Here is a 20,435-nt window from a genome sequence, read left to right as displayed (position 1 = left end):
GAAGCGGCGGGGGGTGGCGGTGGTGGTGTGATGAATTGGGAGATCGGAATTAACATGTGTACACTGATGTGTATAAAATTGATGACTAATAAGGACCTGCTGTATAAAAAAATAAATTTAATTAAAATTTAAAAATAAATAAATAAAATGAATAACCAGCAAGGACCTACTGTATAGCACAGGAACTCTGCTTAATATTATGTAACAACCTAAATGTGAAAAGAATTTGAAAAAGAATAGATACATGTATATGTATAACTAAATCATTTTGCTGAACACCTAAAATTATCACAGCATTGTTAATCAACTATACTCCAATATAAAATAAAAAGTTAAAGAAAAAAGAAATATACTTTTGTTGTGCTAAGCTGCTGAGATTTCAGAGTTCTTTGTTATGATAGCATAACCTATCCTCTCCTGACTAAATGTATTAATGATTGTGGCATTCCTTCATATAACAAATAGATACTGAATGCCTACTATGTGTCAAGCATGATATTTGAGGCATCCTATAATAAGTATATTACAAAACTGCCAAAAGAGAAATTAAAGAATAAAAATATATAGACTGAGGGATGAACAGCCTCATTCTTTTGAAGGAAAAGTGCTGAAGCTGGGTGATTTTTGTCTTGGCAAGCCTAGGAGTTTCTTCAGAAGAGGTTGTCCAAAAGCAAGCTTACATGCAAAGAATGCAAATCTGCCCTAATTAACTAGTGTTTTACTTTGTCTGAATTATTCCATACTTTCCTAAAGACTAGGTGTTCTCTAAGTAAGATTGGGAAGCAGTATGTCCAGAAATTTTTCTGCTGTCCTGTCATATCTGTACAGAATTCTTGGCTTTAGAAAAAAAAAAAAAAACAACTACAAATCGAAAGGGAACACTGCAAGTGGCCTAACATATCAGAAATTGTCACCAGTCCTTGTCAGTCAGCATTCCTGTGTCTTTGTCATAATTAGCCAGTGTGTCTATGAATTTTCTGGATTAGGGCTGCTTAATGTCAGGCCTCTTAAGAGATTCATAATCTCCAATGAAATATTCACATGAGATAAAATTCCACTGCTCTTATGTACTTTGATTCAACATCTATAATTGCCTTGTGATACGACAGCGAATCGAAGAGGAAGAAAAATGTGGGGGGACATTGAGGCAGAATGCAGAAGAGGCCTTTTAGTCCACTGTTCATCATTTTGTGTGGCAGAAAGTCCGGATAAAGGGAGCTACTCGGTGTCCACTTCTCTGAATCTCAAGCATATCTTCTTAAAAATCAGCAGGATTGGGGCTTCCCTGGTGGCGCAGTGGTTGAGAGTCTGCCTGCTGATGCAGGGGATGGGGGTTCGTGCCCCAGTCCGGGAAAATCCCACATGCCGTGGAGCGGCTGGGTCCGTGAGCCATGGCCGGCTGAGCCTGCGCGTCCGGAGCCTGTGCTCCGCAACGGGAGAGGCCACAGCGGTGAGAGGCCCGCGTACCGCAAAAAAAAAAAAAAAAAAAAAACCAGCAGGATTTCAGCAATCACAGTGATCCAAAAGAGTTTGGAATTTCAACAGACTGTGAGACAAACCTCAAGTCATGGGAAAACAAAACTATCGTTAATTTTCTGTCTCTAATCAGCTTCACGACTTTGCATGATGGAATATCCACAGCCACTTAATGCTGCGTGTCCCTCCCTTCCTCCTGCTGCTGCTCTTCTGACTGAGGCAAAAAGCATTTTTAAATGGCTCTGAAGAACCTAGGGGCAGGACAGGAATAAAGACTCAGACGTAGAGGATGGACTTGGGTACACGGGGAGGGGGAAGGGTAAGCTGGGACGAAGTGAGAGAGTGGCATGGACATATATACACTAACAAACGTAAAATAGATAGCTAGTGGGAAGCAGCCGCATAGCACAGGTAGACCAGCTCGGTGCTTTGTGACCACCTAGAGAGGTGGGATAGGGAGGGTGGGAGGGAGATGCAAGAGGGAGGGGATATGGGGATATATGTATATGTATAGCTGATTCACTTTGTAAAAAGCAGAAACTAACACACCATTGTAAAGCAATTATACTCCAATAAAGATGTTTTTTCTAATTTTTTAAAAAGTGTTTTTAAAGGATTGTTTTGGAAAGGTTGTTCCCAGGTCTCTGTGTACTGGCCAGGGTCTAACCTCGAGTTTATAGAACTCCTGGGACTCTTCATGGAAGCTATAATGACAGTCCAATTTGAAATCTGGTGTGTTGGGCAAGAAAACCACAAATGCTGTCTAGGCACTTTATCAGCCAGGCCCTGCCTTTGAAAGATAAGCCCCTCCAAGGCAGAGGTCACGGTTAGAACAAGCTATTGCAGCTTAGCCTTCTGGCCAAAACTCTCAAGAATTAGGAGGGGTCCTGCCCAAAGCGAGCTCTGAATACACTCATTCCCTCTTATTATTATTTTCATTTTTAGCTCACTAATAACTTATTTAATATTGAGTTAGTGCCCACTGAGGTAACTAACCAGATTCTCTTCGAACAGAATTGTAAAGTGCCTCTGAGCCCTTGATAACCAATAGCTTGCCTTGGGTTTTTTTTTTCTTTCTTTGAAAAAATCTCTTATTATCTTGAAATGTTTTCCTTTATTAGACATTTTTTCAAATTAAAAAATAATAAAATTTTTTTAAATATTTTTTTTCAAGTTTCCACAAGATGCATGAAGAAAAAGCTGTCTAACACGTCCATGTGCATCTTCCATAACATTCTCTAGGCACATATACAAGCGTTACCGAGTCCAAGCTTATTCTGCTCGCCACATGACAGGCCAATAAATAGGGAGATGAAGTTTTGGGGCAAGGAATAATGACTTTACTCAGAAAGCCAGGAGTCCAAGAAGATGGCGGCCTAATGTCCTAGAGAACCATCTTACTCAAGTTACAATTCAGGCTTCTTTTATACCAAAAGGGGAGGGGGTGTTTTTGGCTGTTGAAGACTTCTTGGTGTCAGAATCCTTTGTTCTTGCAGCTGTTACCATAGGTCAGGTCACAATGTTCCTGTAAACCTCCTACAAGACAAATATTATTCTCTGTTCTACAATTTTTTATCTCTATATGAATAGAAAAATATTATACCCTTAAAGTATAACAGAGCCTTGAGAATGGGCTATCCTGTATATTTCAGGCTATAGGCAACATTCTTAACTGGAAGCAAAAGCAATAGAATACAAAGGTTAAAGTAAAAGAAACAGACCCAATGTGGAGTCAGATTTGTTCTTCCCTATTATGGAAGTACATGCAAATACAAAAGTACACACACATATACAAATAGATGGGTTCATTGACAATTGATTGGATAGCTTTTGTTTTACAATCTAAAATAATGCTATCTCCATTACTTTGATATTTTCTTTTTCAATCTATAGCAGTTGTGTCTACAATTTGGTTGTTCAAACTCTAATCCTTTATTTCTACTTTTTTATACATATATGCATACACACATTAATTTTACATAAATGGAATTATATCATATTTGACAAAGACCTGCTTAGTGCAGTCTTTTTTTTTCTTTTCTTTTTCTCTTGACCTCATTTTTTCCTATCCCCACAATTCCTCAGTATCCCATGTTAGTAGACTAAAGTTATTGTCTTTATTTTTCTCTATGCTCATATCATCATAAACACACACCTGGAATTTTGTTGGTCCACATTTAATTTACAAATTGGATCACTTCATACAGATTCCTCCACATCCTTTATTTTCTCATTCCATACTACTCTCTCTACTATATCTCTAATTCTTTGTTTTCAGTACTTAAAAATATACCTTGGTGAGGTGATACCCTTTAGCTCTTTGCTTCCAGCTTGCATTTGTTTGTGTTTTTGCTTTTCCTTTACTAACAATGCTTCAGTAAATGTGCTTGTAAATATAACTTTCCATATTGATGCTTTAATTTCTAAGGAATACAGTCAAAACAATGGACTGCTAGGTTGGAAACCATGTGATTTTTTAAATTTTAATAGATCGTTTTAATGGCTAAATTCATTAGCTGTTGCCTGGTTATTTTCATAAACACGGTGTTAATTCACCTTGCTACTAGCCATGTGTAGGTATTACAGTCTTTTAAATTTTTGCCAGTGGTATTTCATTGTTACTTTATTTGTGTGTGTATGATTTTATTGGTGTGTGTATAATTTTTTAATTTTTTCTTGAAATATAGTTGATTTACAATATTATATTAGTTTCAGGTATGCAACAGAGCGATTCAATTTTTTATTGATTACACTTTAAAGTTATTATAACATATTGGCTATATTCCCTGTGCTGTACAATATATCCTTGTAGCTTATTTTCTTTGTTACTTTAATCTGTATTTTCCTAATTACCAGTGTGTTTGAGTACCTCTTCATAACTATTTTAATTATGTTGATTCACTCATCTATAAATTACCAATAATTGTATTGGGTTGGTTCTCTTTTCCTAGGTTGCCTCTTAAGTGACACACCTACAAGGTGAACAGAAGACAGATGGAATTCACAGCCAAGGTCTAGAATAACTGGGAGGTGACTATAGTTAATAATACTGTATTGTATATTTGAAACTTGCTGAAAGAGTAGATCTTAAAAGTTCTCATCACAAGAAAAAAAATTTTTTTTGTAACTAAGTGTGGTGATGGATGTTAACTAAACTTATTGTGGTGATAATTTCACAATATATACATATATCACATCATTATGTATACCCAAAATTAATATAATGTTAAATGTCAATTATATTGCATTTAAAAGAAGAATAACTGGTAAGAACATGTGCAAGGAAAAGAGGGGATGGGAACTGCAGTTAATTTTGCCAAAAGGCCAGTGATAACTGGAAGGTAGCTCTACTTTGAACACAGATCTGAGGATGGGCATTAGGACACTCTCTCCTTTCTCAGTCATGAATTAAGCAGACTCTCCCAAGAGTTCAAGTGCTGAACTGGCCTAAATTGTGGAGGAGCAAGTTTGGTGGAAGGAAAGGGGACAGAAAATGAAGAGGAAAGGAGAAGGAAAGTAGCATGTGGAGAATGCCTGCCTTGGGCCAGTTACTGGAGTAAGCATTTTGCAGATATATTCCCATTTTTTCCTTGCAATGAACCTATAGATACTTAGGTTCTCTTCTCTACAGAGTCTCAGAGATACCAGGTAACTTGGTCCTTCATCATTCAGTTGATGAGGGATGGACCTAGGAGTATAAGCCAGGTCTGTCTCACTCCCACATCTATGCTCTTTCCCAGCCAAAGTGAAAATACCAGTGGAAACTTGAGTAATAACACTGTGGCCTGCACAGAAAAGTCAGGTACATACAAGGTTCAATGCCCACCATCCTGGAAGCCTTGTTCATAGCTTTGGGTTCTACTCCCCTAATACCTCCATTCCCATAGTCAACACCACCCTCATATGACCAGCCAACCCGAATTTGGCAATTCGGTTTCACAGTGTTTTGGATCTTCAACACTTATTAAGACTCTCTTGTGGGCATTTCACTAAGTGAGATAAGTCAGCTAGAGAAAGACAAATACTGTATGATTTCACTTAGATATGGAATCTAAAGAAGCCAAACTCATAAAAACAGAGAATGGTGGTTACCAGGGGCTGGGGTGGGGGCAGGGGAGAGATCAGGGAGATGTTGTTTAAGGGAACAAACTGGCCACTAGTAGATAAATAAGTCCTCAAGATCTAATGGGCAGCAAGGTGGTTATAGACAACAGTGCTGTATTATAAACTTCAAAGTTGCTAAAAGACTAGATCTTTTTTACTATAATCTCTTCAAATATTTTCTCGGGTCCTTTCTCTCTCTCTTCTCCATTTAGGACCCCTATAATGCGAATGTTGTTGTATTTAATGTTGTCCCAGAGGTCTCTTAGGCTGTCTTTATTTCTTTTCATTCTTTTTTCTTTATTCTGTTTTGCGGCAGTGAATTCCACCAGTCTGTCTTCCAGGTCACTTATCTGTTCTTCTGCCTCAGTTATTCTGCTATTGATTCCTTCTAGTGTAGTTTTCATTTCAGTTATTGTATTGTTCATCTTTGTTCTTTAATTCTTCTAGGTGTTTGTTAAACATTTCTTGCATCTTCTTGATCTTTGCCTCCTTCTTTCTCTGAGGTCCTGGATCATCTTCACTATCATTATTCTGAATTCTTTTTCTGGAAGGTTGCCTATCTCTACTTCATTTAGTTCTTTTTCTGGGGTTTTATCTTGTTCCTTCATCTGGTACATAACCCTCTGCCTTTTCATCTTGTCTAACTTTCTGTGAATGTGGTTTTTGTTCCACAGGCTGCAGGATTGTAGTTCTTCTTGCTTCTGCTTTCTGCCCTCTTGTGGATGAGCCTATCTAAGAGGCTTGTGCAAGTTTCCTGATGGGAGAGATTGGTGGCAGGTAGAGCTGGGTGTTGCTCTGGAGGGCAGAGCTCAGTAAAACTCTAATCCATTTGTCTGCTGATGGGTGGGGCTGGGTTCCCTCCTGTTGGTTTTTTGGCCTGAGGTGACCCAACACTAGAGCCTACCGAGGTTCTTTTGGGAGGCTAATGGCGGACTCTGGGAGGGCTCAAACAAGGAGTACTTCCCAGAACTTCTGCTGCCAGTGTCCTTGTCCTCATGTTGAGCCACAGCCACAAACCGCCTCTGCAGGAGACCCTCCAACACTAGCAGGTAGGTCTGGTTCAGTCTCCCCTGGGGTCACTGCTCCTTCCCCTGGGTCCTAATGCACACACTACTTTGTGTGTGCCCTCCAAGAGTGGAGACTCTGTTTCCCCCAGTCCTGTCAGAGTCCTGCAATCAAATCCCATTAGCCTTCAAAGTCTGATTCTCTAGGAATTCCTTCTCCTGTTGCCAGACACTCAGGTTGGGAAGCGTGATGTGGGTAGTCGAAAGCTTCCCTAACATAGGAAAGGAAATAGCCACCCAAGTCCAGGAAGCGCAGAGAGTCCCAGGCAGGATAAACCCAAGAAGAAACACGTGAAGACACATAGTAATCAACCTGACAAAAATTAAAGTGAAGAAAAATTATTGAAAGCAACAAGGGAAAAATGACAAATAACATACAAGGGAACTCCCATAAGGTTAACAGCTGATTTCTCAGCAGAAACTCTACAAGACAGAAGGGAGTGCCATGATATATTTAAAGTGATGAAAGGGAAGAACCTACAACCAAGATTATTCTACCCAGCAAGGATCTCATTCAGATCAGATGGAGAAGTCAAAAGCTTTACAGACAAGAAAAAGCTAAGAGAATCTGACACCACCAAACCACTCTACAACAAATGCTAAAGGAACGTCTCTAAGTGGGAAACACAAGAGAAGAAAAGGACCTACAAAAACAAACCCATAACAATTAAGAAAATGGTAATAGGAACATACATATTGATAACTACTTTGAACGTGAATGGATTAAATGATCCAACCAAAAGACCCAGGCTCATTGAATGGATACAAAAACAAGACCCATATATATGCTGTCTACAAGAGACCCACTTCAGACCTAGGGACACATACAGACTGAAAGTGAGGGGATGGAAAAAGATATTCCATGCAAATGGAAATCAAAAGAAAGCTGGAGTAGCAATACTCATATCAGAAAATATAGACTTTAAAATAAAGAATGTTACAAGGAAGGACACTACATAATGATCAAGGGATCAATCCAGGAATAGGATATAACAATTATAAATATATATGCACCCAACATAGGAGAAGCTTAATACATAAGGCAACTGGTAACAGCTATAAAAGAGGAAATCGACAATAACACAGTAATAGTGGGGGACTTTAACACCTCACTTATACCAATGGACAGAGCAGCAAAACAGAAAATTAATAAGGAAACACAAGCTTTAAATGACACAATAGACCAGATAGATTTAATTGATATTTATAGGACATTCCATCCAAAAACAGCAGATTCGCTTTCTTTTCAACTGTGCAGAGAACATTGTCCAGGATAGATCACATGTTGGGTCACAAATCAAGCCTCAGTAAATTTAAGAAAACTGAAATCATATCAAGCCTCTTTTCTGACAACAAAGCTATGCGATTAGAAAACCATTACAGGGGAAAAAAAGGTGAAAACCACAAAAACATGGAGGCTACACAATACGTTACTAAATAACCAAGAGATCATTGAAGAAATCAAAGAGGAAATCAAAAAATACCTAGAGACAAATGACAACAAACCAAAACCTATGGAATGCAGCAAAAGCTGTTCTAAGAGGGAAGTTTATAGCTATACAAGCCTACCTCAAGAAACAAGAAAAATCCCAAATAAACAATCTAAACTTATATTCAAAGGAACTAGAGAAAGAAGAACAAACGAAACCCAAAGTTAGTAGAAGGAAAGAAAGCATAAAGATCAGAGCAGTAAAAAATGAAATAGAAACAAAGAAAACAATAGCAAAGATCAATAAAACTAAAAACTGGTTCTTTGAGATGATAAACAAAATTGATAAACCATTAGCTAGACTCATCAAGAAAAGAAGGGAGAGGACTCAAATCAATAAAATTAGAAGTGAAAAAGGAGAAGTTACAACAGACACCGCAGAAATACAAAGCATCCTAAGAGACTACTACAAGCAATTCTATGCCAATAAAATGGACAACCTGGAAGAGATGGACAAATTCATAGAAAGGTATAAACTTCCAAGACTGAACCAGGAAGAAATAGAAAATATGAACAGACCAATCACAAGTAATGAAATTGAAACGGTGATTAAAAATCTTCCAACAAACAAAAGTCCAGGACCAGATGACTTCACAGGTGAATTCTATCAAACATTTAGAGAAGAGCTAACACCCATTCTTCTCAAACTCTTCCAAAAAATTGCAGAGGAAGGAACACTCCCAAATTCATTCTATGAGGCCACCATCAGCCTGATACCAAAACCAGACAAAGATACTACAAAAAAAGAAAATTACAGACCAATATCACTGATAAATATAGATGCAAAAATACTCGCAAACAGAATCCAAAAGCACATTAAAAAGATCATACACCATGATCAAGTGGGATTTATCCCAGGGATGCAAGGATTCTTCAATATATGCAAATCAATCAATGTGATACACCATACTAACACATTGAAGAATAAAAAACATATGATCGTCTCAATAGATGCAGAAAAAGCTTTTGACAAAATTCAACACCCATTTATGATAAAAACTCTCCAGAAAGTGGGCATAGAGGGAACCTACCTCAACATAATAAAGGCCATATATGACAAACCCACAGCCAGCATCGTTCTCAATGGTGAAAAACTGAAAGTATTTCCTCTAAGATCAGGAACAAGACCAGGATGTCCACTCTCACCACTATTATTCAACATAGTTTTGGAAGCCCTAGGCATGGCAGTCAGAAAAGAAAAAGAAATAAAAGGAATACAAATTGGAAAAGAAGAAGTAAAACTGTCGCTGTTTGCAGATGACATGATACTATACAAATGGCCAGAGAATCCTGAAGATGCCACCAGAAAACTACTAGAGCTAATCAGTGAATTTAGTAAAGTTGCAGGATACAAAATTAATGAAAAGAAATCTCTTCCATTCCTATACACTAATGATAAAATACCTGAAAGACAAATTAAGGAAACACTCCCATTTATCACTGCAACAAAAAGAATAAAATACCTAGGAATAAACCTACCTAGGGCGACAAAAGTCCTATATGCAGAAAACTATAAGACACTGATGAAAGAAATTAAGGATGATACCAACACATGGGGAGATATACAATGTTCTTGAATTGGAAGAATTAATATTGTGAAAATGACTATACTACCCAAAGCAATCTACAGATTCAATGCAATCCTTATCAAATTACCAATGGCATTTTTTACAGAACTAGAACAAAAAATCTTAAAATTTGTATGGAGACACAATAGACCCTAAATAGCCAAGGCAGTCTTGAGGGAAAAAAACAGAGCTGGAGGAATCAGACTCCCTGACTTCAGACTATACTACAAAGCTACAGTAATCAAAACAGTATGGTACTGGCACAGAAACAGAAATATCGATCAATGGAACAGGATAGAAAGCCCAGAGATAAACCCACACACCTATGGTCAACTAATCTATGACAAAGGAGGCAAGGATATACAATGAAGAAAAGGCAGTCTCTTCAATAAATGATGCTGGGAAAACTGGACAGCTATGTGTAAAAGAATGAAATTAGAACACTCCCTAACACCATACACAAAAATAAACTCAAAATGCATTAGAGACCTAAATGTAAGACCAGACACTATAAAACTCATAGAGGAAAACAAAGGAAGAATGCTCTTTGACATAAATCACAGCAAGATCTTTTATATCCACCTCCTAGAGTAATGGAAATAAAAACAAGAATAAACAAAAGGGACCTAATGAAACTTAAAAGCTTTTGCAAAGCAAAGAAAACTACAAACAAGGCAAAAAGACAACCCTCAGAATAGGAGAAAATATTTGTAAACAAATCAACAGACAAAGGATTAATCTCCAAATATATAAACAGCTCATGCAGCTCAATGTTAAAAACAAACAAATGGCCACGAGGCACATGAAAAGCTGCCCAACATCACTAATTATTAGACAAATGCAAATCAAAACTACAATGAGGTATCACCTCATACCAGTTAGAATGGGCATCATCAGAAAATCTACTAACAACAAATGGTGGAGAGGATGTGGAGAAAAGGGAACCCTCACACTGTTGGTGGGAATGTAAATTGATACAGTCACTAAGGAGAACAGTATGGAGGTTCCTTATAAAACTAAAAATAGAATTACCATGTGACCCAGCAAGCCCACTACTGGGCATATACCCAGTGAAAACCATAATTCAAAAAGAGTCATGTACCACAATGTTCATTGCAGCACTATTTACAATGCCAGGTCATGGAAGAAAGCTAAATGCCCATCAACAGACAAATGGATAAAGAAGATGTGGTACATATATACAATGGAATATTCCTCAGCCATAAAAAGGAACGAAATTAGGTCATTTGTAGAGATGTGGGTGGATCTAGAGACTGTCATACAGAGGGAAGTAAGTCAGAAAGAGAAAAACAAATATCGTATATTAACTCATATATGTGGAACCTAGAAAAATGGTACAGATGAACCAGTTTGCAGGGCAGAAATAGAGACACAGATGTAGAGAACAAACGTATGGACACCAATGGGAGAAAGTGGTGGGGGTGGGTGGGGGTGTGTTGAATTGGGAGATTAGGATTGACATGTATACACTAATATGTATAAAATGGATAACTAATAAGAACCTGTTGTATAAAAAAATAAATAAAATTCTAAAATTTAAAAAAAGGCTAGATCTTAAGTGTTCTCACCACAATAGAAAATGAAAACTATGTCATGTGATAGAGGTTTTAGCCAACACGCTCAGTCGTCATCATATTGCAATATATAAATGTATCAAGTCATCACATTGTACACCTTAAACTTACACAATATTATATTTCAATTATATCTCAGTGTTTAAAAAGACTATCTTTTGTGTCAGTCTTCTTTAGAAAGGGTGGTTTTAAAGTCACCAAGATTAAAAGCAAATATTCACTTTGCCACAGACTGAATGAATATCTCAGTTTCTGAACAGCTGGTGATTACAACCAAATTTATCATTTACCCATTAGCATTACAATCTGTTCTTGTAATGAAAGACAGTTATATAAAAGGACAAATGTTAGGCATCTATCCAAAGGAATGTCCTTGGAGTAACAGCTTCAGATACCAATTTAGATATAACCGATCTATTAAGAGGATTTCAAAGGAATATTGGGAGGGATTTTGGGGTAGTGATTTTTATTTTCTCCATTTGCAACTTAACAGTTACCCCACTAATATGTCCTACTTGTCTTGTCTTCTTTTTAACTACTCTGACTTTTCCCATCAGAGAAATCCACAAATATCTCATTCTGGAATGAAATCCAATCATTCAAGATCAAATCTCCATTTAGGACTTGAGAAAATAACCTTAATATATAAAACATCCTTGGATTTTTCCATGAAGTAATTGACTGTGCAAAACAGAAAATATTACTCAAAACATGAAGTTATCAGCACTGTACTAGAGAAGACACAAAACAGCCGGTCCAGCTGTCTCAAAGGCTCTAAGGGGCAGACACTCAGTTGAAACATTTGCTTTGACTTCTCATTTGACTGTCAAGTCTAATTACATAAGGGTGATTTGTGGTCCACACTAATTAGCTAAGAGGTTTGGACATTAATCCACTACTCAATAAGCAGCTCTCTGCGATGAGGTGATTTTCAAAAAAGACCAGTTCTGGCTTTATTGGTCTAGGATCTATTAGGATGAGGATATATACACACATGCTCCCGAATGCCAGCTGAAGACATGCAGACTGTACACTTTTACACAGAGAGCTCTTTCTTCCTGGTTCCCTCTATGTCTTGTGGGCACATCACCCAGGAGCAAGTAGGGTGAGTTGAAGAAAGTGGGGAATACCACAAGGAGAACTTCAGTAAAAAGGAACCTGTGTATACCTGATAAATGACTAGTATCCAGAATATATAAAGAACTCTTACAACTCAAGAATAAAAAGACTAATAACCCAGGTAAAATAGGGTTAATTCACGTTTTCCCAAGGTAGATATACGAATGACCAAGAAGCACATAAAAAGGTGCTCAACATTATTAGTCACTAAGGAAATGAGAATCAAAATCAAAATTAGCTATCACTTCACACCTACTAGGATGGCTAGAATAAAACGTCAGATAACAATAAATGTTGGCAAAGATGTGGAGAAATTGACTTTATAGATGAGGAAACTGAGACACAATGAGGATACATACCTTCCCAAAGTCTCAAAGCTAGATTCAAACGAGGTTTTTGTCTTTAGAGTCCATACCACTATGCTATTTTGCATCCTCTATGTTCTGGAGCTTTCAGAAAGCTACTATGAAAATATCATAATCAAGCTAGCTTGGACAGCAATGGGATGGGCCAGAAGAGGAAAAAAAACATGTGGAGGAATTGGAACCCTCATACACTTGTGGTGAGAATATAAAATGGTGTTTTAGAAAATAGTCTAGCAGTTCCTCTAAAACTTAAACATGGAGTTACCATATAATCCTGAAATTTCATTCCCAGGTATATACCCAAAAGAAAAAAACATACATCCACACAAAAGCATGTACATGAGTGCTTATAACATTATTCATAATGGCCAAAAGTAGAAAGAACTCAAACATCCATCAACTGATAAATGGATAAATAAAATGAGGTATATCCATACAATGGAATATTATTCAGCATAGAAAGAAATAAAGTAATGATACACACTACAACATAGATGAGTCTTGAAAACATTATGCTAAGTGAAAGAAACCAACCACAAAAGATCACATATGATATGACAATTCATAAAAAATGTCCAGAATGGGGATATCTGTAGAGACAAAATAGAGACAGAGAATAGACTAGTGGTTTCTTAGGGCTGGGTGGATGGAAGGGGAGGAGGGATAGAGTGGAGATAGATAAAAGCTATGAACTTTCTTTTTGAGGTGATGAAAATGTTCTAAAATTGTGCTAATTGTGGCAAATATCTGTGAATACGCTAAAAACCCACAGAATCATTCACTTCAAATGGGTGGATTGTACGGTATGTGGATTATATCTCAACAAAGCTTTTTTTTAAGGAAATAAAAAGGAAGCTGTGAGTATGATAAAAAAAAAAACTCTCGCTGGCTGTCACTGGTAGAAGTGAATGGCAGGACAGAAGAAGAAAAAGAAGGGCTGTGGAGAACCCATGGTCCCATCCAGTGGCAAGTTAGTAAATCAGATGAGTGGCCTAAGAGTCACACAGCTGGCATGACAGCATCAGAGCCCCTTCATTCATTCAGTCATTTAACAAATGTTTATTGAGCACCTTCCATGTGCCAAGTTATGTCCTAAGAAAGTGAGATATAGCTGTAAACAATTGTTTGAAAAAGAGAGAGACAGTGAAGGATGTTTACCGTAGTATTGCTGTGCTCTCAAAAACTGGAACCACCTGACTCTCCATGAGGTATGGTTAAATAACCATGATGGAATTTTGTGCATCTATGCATTTATTTTAAATTATTATTGCAATCTATATCAACGGACCTGCTAGTATATTGAACCGTATGAAATTACCAATCTTATAGGTCAAAATGGTCAAATATTGGCAAATATTGTTATGTTAAAAAATACATTGCATGTAGGCTCATCAGTTGTAACAAAGGGACCACTCTGGTGGGGGATGTTGATAATGGAGGAGGCTATGCGTGTGTGGAGACAGGGGATATATGGTGAATCTCTGTACCTTCCAATCAATTTTGTTATGACCCTAAAACTGCTCTAAAAAATGAAGTCTATTAAACTGTAAAAAAAAAATGCACAGTGTTTAATAATATATGTATCTATATTTGTATATGTTTTCACTAGGATAGGGGAAAATGTGAAAGATAAATACTTGGCTGTTACTATTGTGTATGCTAGGAGGGAGAGAAATGCCCGTGTGTGTGTGTGTGTGTGTGTGTGTGCACACCTGTGTTGAGGAAGTATTAACTTTTTCTTTATATATCTTCACATTCTTTCATTTGTGACAATTATGTATTACTTTCATAATTAATAAGCATAATCAAAAATTACAAATAAAAAAGAGAACACAGGAGGTGCTTATGGAACTGAATCCACGATCCAGATTCATCGTCCTTTATCTTCAAGTTTAGTTTTAGGGGCAGACTGTCTAGACGTGAACACCCACCATATGCTGAGGAAGTTTCATAGAAATGGGAATTGGCTGTGGATCTGGACTGTCTCGATAGCTACTCGAAAGGAAACACAATAAAAATAGTTTTGTAACATTTGTGATAAGACTACAGTACAAAGATTGATCAATTGACGTCATTAAATCAATTGCCCTTTGTGAGAGTTTCTGAGGACAAAGAAGTCCAGAGGTATTTTATGTGCAACATGAAATACGAGGTAGGAAATCAGCAGAGATAAGATTTCAGTACATTGATGTGTACCTTGATGGATTCCAATTTCCCTCCCTAACTCCTAAACGAAATCACGAACATTTGCTTCAAGTCTGGAATAAACTTGGAGCAAAGAGCTTATCTCTTCTTTTTTTAATGAATTGCACTTTATATCATGCTCCTCCTGGGCACCTAAGAACATTGGCTGCATCACAACTCGAGAGGCATGGTGGGATCGTGGTTACAGGCACAATCTATGGGCACAGGATGCCTGGGTTCAAACTTCAGTTCTGCCACTCACTGATTTGCACAACCTCCTCCACCTTCACATGTGTCCAGTTTCCCTATGTGGTCATTTATAAGGTGGGGATGACCATGAAAAAGCTCCTCTAGGGACTGTTATGAGGATTAAATGTGCTAATATAGGTGAAGCATTTAAAATTGTGCCTGGCATTAAACCTTATATGTTTTGTGCATTAAAAACTTCTCACACCTAAATAGACATTTCTCCGAAGAAGATATACAGATTGCCAACAAACACATGAAATGATGCTCAACATCACTAATCATTGGAGAAATACAAATCAAAACTACAATGAGGTATCATCTCACACGGGTCAGAATGGCCATCATCAAAAAATCTACAAACAGGGCTTCCCTGGTGGCGCAGTGGTTGAGGGTCCGCCTGCCGATGCAGGGGACGCGGGTTCGTGCCCCGGTCCAGGAGGATCCCACGTGCTGCGGAGCGGCTGGGCCCGTGAGCCATGGCCGCTGAGCCTGCGCGTCTGGAGCCTGTGCTCCGCAACGTGAGAGGCCACAACAGTGAGAGGCCCACGTACCGCAAAAAAAAAAAAAAAAAAAATCTACAAACAATAAATGCTGGAGAGGGTGTGAAGAAAAGGGTACCCTCTTGCACTGTTGGTGGGAATGTAAATTGATACAGCCACTGTGGAGAACAGTATGGAGGTTCCTTAAAAAACTAAAAATAGAACTACCATACGACCCAGCAATCCCACTACTGGGCATATACCCTGAGAAAACCATAATTCAAAAAGAGTCATGTACCACAATGTTCATTGCAGCTCTATTTACAATAGCCCGGAGATGGAAACAACCTAAGTGTCCATCAACAGATGAACGGATAAAGAAGATGTGGCACATATGTACAATGGAATATTACTCAGCCATAGAAAGAAACGAAACTGAGTTATTTGTAGTGAGGTGGATGGACCTAGAGTCTGTCATACAGAGTGAAGTCAGAAAGAGAAAAACAAACAGCATATGCTAACACATATATATGGAATCTTAAAAAAAAAATGGTTCTGAAGAACCTAGGGGCAGGACAGGAATAAAGACGCAGATGTAGAGAATGGACTTGAGGACACGGGGAGGGGGAAGGGTAAGCTGGGACAAAGTGAGAGAGTGGCATGGACTTATCTATACTACCAAATGTAAAATAGATAGCTAGTGGGAAGCAGCTGCATAGCACAGGGAGATCAGCTCAGTGCTTTGTGAGGGGTGGGATAGGGAGTGTGGGAGGGAGATGTAAGAGGGAGGAGATATGGGGATATATGTATATGTATAACTGATTCACTTTGTTATAAAGCAGAAACTAACACACCATTGTAAAGCAATTATACTCCAATAAAGATGTTAAAAATAAATAAATAAAAACTTCTCACAAAATGTAACCCTCCTACACTGTTGGTGGGAATATAAATTGGTGGAGCCACTATGGAAAACAGTATGGAGGTTCCTTTAAAAACTAAAAACAAAGTTACCATATGATCCACCAAACCCACTCCTGGGCATATATCCGGAGAAAACTCTAATTCGAAAAGATACATGCACCCCAGTGTTCACAGCAGCACTACTTACAATAGCCAAGACATGGAAACAACCTAAATGTCCATCAACAGATGAACGCATAAATAAGATGTGGTACACATATACAATGGAATATTACTCAGCCATAAAAAGAATGAAATAATGCCATTTGCAGCTACACGGATGGACCTAGAGATTATCATACTAAGTAAACTAAGTCAGACCGAGAAAGACAAATATTTTATGATATCACTTATATGTGGAATCTAAAAAATGATACAAATGAGCTCCTTTACAAAATAGAAACAGACTCACAGACATAGAAAACAAATTTACGGTTACCAGAGGGGAAGGGGAGAGGGAAGGGATAAATTAGGAGTTTGGGATTAGCAGATACAGACTATTATATATAAAATAGATAGCAACAAGGTCCTATTGTATATTCAATATCTTGTAATAAACTATAAAGGAAAAGAATCTGAAAAAGAATGTATATATATGTATATACATATATATAATCACCTTGCTGTAGAAACAGAAACTGACACATTGTAAATCAACTATATTTCAATAAAAAACAAAACAAAAAAACTTTTCACAGCTTTGGCATGTCTTTCAAAAACTGGATATTACATGCTATTTTCTCTCATTCACTCACACATATGTATTGATTGACTCCTGCCTTCCAGGCACTGTGCTAGGTGTTCAGAATAGTAAATGAATGAATGAATGAGTCTCACAATTTCTCTGTTGAATGGTCCATTGCACATTTCAAAGTGTGCGTATAATAACCTATATTATAAATCACTATATTTTTTCAAAGCAGGGAACAAACAGAAGTTGTTGGGGTTATATAATTAGTGGTGAAAGAATACACAAGTTTGAAATAGGACAGCACACACTAGATCCTCAAGGAGGAATGCCACTAACATGAGTGTGGCCACAGGACTTGACACCACAACTGGGCATTTGTGGTGTGACTATAAATTACTGAGGCTAAATCCACAATCCAGAAATTTGACCTTGTTACCTCATGAGTTTGGTGAGTAACATCAATGCTTGGCCAAGTTTAGAGCACTATGTCTGCCGGTAACCATGCAAATTCACACTGGCCCACATGCACAGGCCTGAGAGAAAGTAGAGAACCAAAAAAGGGGTCTAACCAAAAAATGCTGAACTATGTGCCCCTCTTTTTAAATCTTTTCTCCCTGGGTTTCATGGGACAAGAGGAGAACACTTCAGTGTACTGGTTTGTGATTTCTATGTGTTTGGATGTGTAAACAAAGGAAGAGATGACTATGGAAACACCAGTGATCACTGGAAACTTAGGTCACCAGCAGCGTTTTCGTGGCTCAATGATTTCTCCAAATCCGTGAGGCTATGGTTTTGAGGAGACTTGACAATAATGCAGCAGACCCTGTTTGATACCCACCCACGTCCTTGGACTCTTTAATCAGTAGAAATTGATAAGAGGCCAGATGAGGAATTCAGGCAAGGCTTTACTAGGACTCATGCTGCAGCAGGGTGGGGCGGGGAGGGTGATGGGGAGGCTAATCTGGTCCCTTAAATGGGGTGAGGGCGGATCGGTGGGTGGCTCAGGAGGCATGGCTTAAGTGGCCTGCCACCCCCTTGGTGGTGCTGCGTGCAGGGATCATGTGCTGGACCCTGCTTTCGCTCTTGGCGCCTCAGAAGTGGCAGCTGGGTTTTGGCCTTTTTGTATCTTGCTGTTCATAATTTGCCCCAACTGCGCATGCGTGCGGTTATGTTTTGGTCCCTTATAATTTCTTCGTACTCTGATGCTGGAGGAGACGTCTGTCCAGGTGCAAGCACTCTGGTAAATGATCCCAGGTCCCAGCCTATCTCACATGCAAGAAATGCTTAGTGTACCCTGAAAGCACTGGCGGCTATGCCATTCACTCATTTGTTTATTCATTCTGCAGTTAGAGCTCTTTCTATGTGCCTAATGGTATGCTAAAAACTGAAATTACGAAGAGTTTTTAAAATTCAGAGCAAAAAAACAGGTGCTCTCCTCTAAAATGTATAAAGGTTCACTCAGAAAAGAGTCAAAGTTCCTAGCAAAATAAATACACAATTTGGTATTGCTTTCATGTGGGCAACCTTCAGCCTAATATGTCATTATATCAACTGACCACAATTCAGGTATTGATTTCTCCGGAGCTGGGACAAAGCTTAGGAAGTCTCGAGAAGCTAGAAGATAAGTAAGTGATCTTTCCCAGCATTGCTCCTGAAGGAACACTAGTCAAAATCATGCTTAGAAATGTCATTCCTATTGAGGATAAAGAAACAATACCTACTTGGAAACACTGCCATAACAATAGGCATCTTTCTGTTTTTCACGAGGCAAAGTTCAGCTTTAAGTAACATTCCCCAGCAGACACCCCCCTCAGCTGGTTGGGGGTTGCCTGAGTACACCTCCTCATCTGGAGACATTCTTTAATGCCCATGCTTCTCTGCAGGCCTCAGCATCGTATTGTCACTGGGCAGCTGTAAAATCTTTATAGCAGCAGGAATCTATTGACAGGTGGGTAAACCGTACATGCAGTAAAAATTCTGTGTGTCAGAATTCAGAAGTCAGGGCAGAGTCAGGCATCTTGTTGCATGCCTGCTAATGTAGAGTTTCTTGAAACTCAGAGAATCCTTTTATTAGGGCATTCCCACCTGTTCACTCACCTTGCCCCACCTAAAAGATTAATACACAAACAACCAAGCAATTAAATAAGGCAACCAGTTGAAAAATTTGTTCAAAAATATGGAAATTTAAAACACAGAGAAATCATATTTGTTTGAAGACCTAAAGGATCCAGATATAATACTTGAGCTGCCCAAGAGGTCGGGGTGGGTCTCTTTTTCAACGCAGGAAAATTTCATTTTCACTGTTGCATTGTGAAAATAACTTACAATGCAAAAGGTGCCCTAATCCTGCCATTTGCACAGAGGAGTTCTCTGAGGGTTATCTGCTACCTGACCTGTCCCAGGCTCACACCCTGTCTAGACCAAGCTGGCCATTATCAGCAGCCCTTAGGTATTAATCAAGAACCTACTCTGACCTGCCTAGCCTAACAAGCAGGGTGTGATAGAAGATGCAAGAGGAAGAGGAAACTCTGTTGCTCCAATGATTATAACTCTAAATAAGGAAGCTTCAGGCTTGATACTCTCCATTCCATCTGAGAGATGGCTGAGATGACAGGGTGCTTTTCAAGCCCTTGAACAAAAGAATCCATTTTTTTCTAACTGCTTACTGAACAATCTCTCTGACCCCTGATGGAAGGGAAGAAGCATTTGAAGCCCTATCGCCCTGAGGGCTCCCATCAGTAGGTCCAGGTCCATTCATAAATTTCAGTCTGTCTAATAGAACCCTAAGATGACCTTCCACCACATCTTCTTGCCCAAGACTCCTGTGGGCATGGAAGGAGGAGGGTCGTTGGTGGTCTCCTCTTCCCAGCCCCCCATGCAGGGTGCCCCACCTACTTATAGATACGTGGTCAGCTCCAAGGAAATGACAAGTGGTCTTGGTGATTTTATTCCTCTTATTCCTCTTTTGCATAAGGATTAGGAGCAAGTACTTCCAAAGGAATATAACGTTCTTAGGAAGAAAAGGCACTCAGTTGAGAACCATGCCTAACCCTGAACTCTACCTCTGCTCTAAACATGCCCTTGTAGGG

At 38.6% G+C, this 20,435-nt stretch overlaps 1 long non-coding RNA gene across 1 annotated transcript in view; it reads right to left on the bottom strand.

Annotated features, from left to right (window-relative positions):
- LOC137227107 (uncharacterized) overlaps window positions 1-20,435 on the bottom strand; it is a 98,633-nt gene that overhangs the window by 43,602 nt on the left and 34,596 nt on the right. The gene's annotated exons all lie outside the window — the stretch shown is intronic.

This window comes from Pseudorca crassidens, chromosome 7, assembly GCF_039906515.1.
Source record: "Pseudorca crassidens isolate mPseCra1 chromosome 7, mPseCra1.hap1, whole genome shotgun sequence".
Taxonomy (NCBI): Eukaryota; Metazoa; Chordata; class Mammalia; order Artiodactyla; family Delphinidae; genus Pseudorca; species Pseudorca crassidens.
This window is presented reverse-complemented; position numbering and strand designations above follow the sequence as displayed.